The sequence below is a fragment of the Adiantum capillus-veneris genome, chromosome 14, assembly GCF_014529385.1.
Source record: "Adiantum capillus-veneris isolate H3 chromosome 14, ASM1452938v2, whole genome shotgun sequence".
NCBI classification, from domain to species: domain Eukaryota; kingdom Viridiplantae; phylum Streptophyta; class Polypodiopsida; order Polypodiales; family Pteridaceae; genus Adiantum; species Adiantum capillus-veneris.
Genome location: NC_140944.1, coordinates 53153784 through 53154368, shown reverse-complemented (window position 1 = coordinate 53154368; position 585 = coordinate 53153784).

Genomic DNA, 585 nt, shown 5'->3' with positions numbered 1-585 from the left:
ACTTGAACCTGAATTCCAATTGTCTCGGTAGACCTCATCCATTTTGCGAAGTGGTGTATTAGATAGATTTTAAGGAGATGCCTTTTGGCTTTGAGGGCAAAAGTGGAGGTTGTTGCTCTCCTCCATCTCAAATGATAAAGCGGGGCGCTATCATGTGGAGGACAGAGAGAGGGGGAGAGAGAGAAAGAATTCCACGTGCATGCGAAGGCGAATGGAAAGGAATATTTTTTAACACTATGGATTATGTTGATGGGAGGAGTGCCTATTGCATTCCAAATTGCCGTTGGTCTCACTAATGATGGGAGAGGAGAGGGAAACAATTGGTTCGAGGGCAAATGTGACAGGTGGTGAATGAGGGTGATAGCAAGTCCACGAGACTCTCTCTCTCTCTCTCTCTCTCTCTCTCTCTCTCTCTCTCTCTCTCATTATGTCTCTCCGTGGTCAGAGGGGAGACATGGAGCATAAACGAGAATCATAGTAGGCCCAATAGAGAGAGAGAGAGAGAGAGAGAGAGAGAGAGAGAGAGAGAGAGAGAGAGAGAGATGGTCGTACCGCTTGCATGAGAGAGAGAGAGAGAGAGATTCC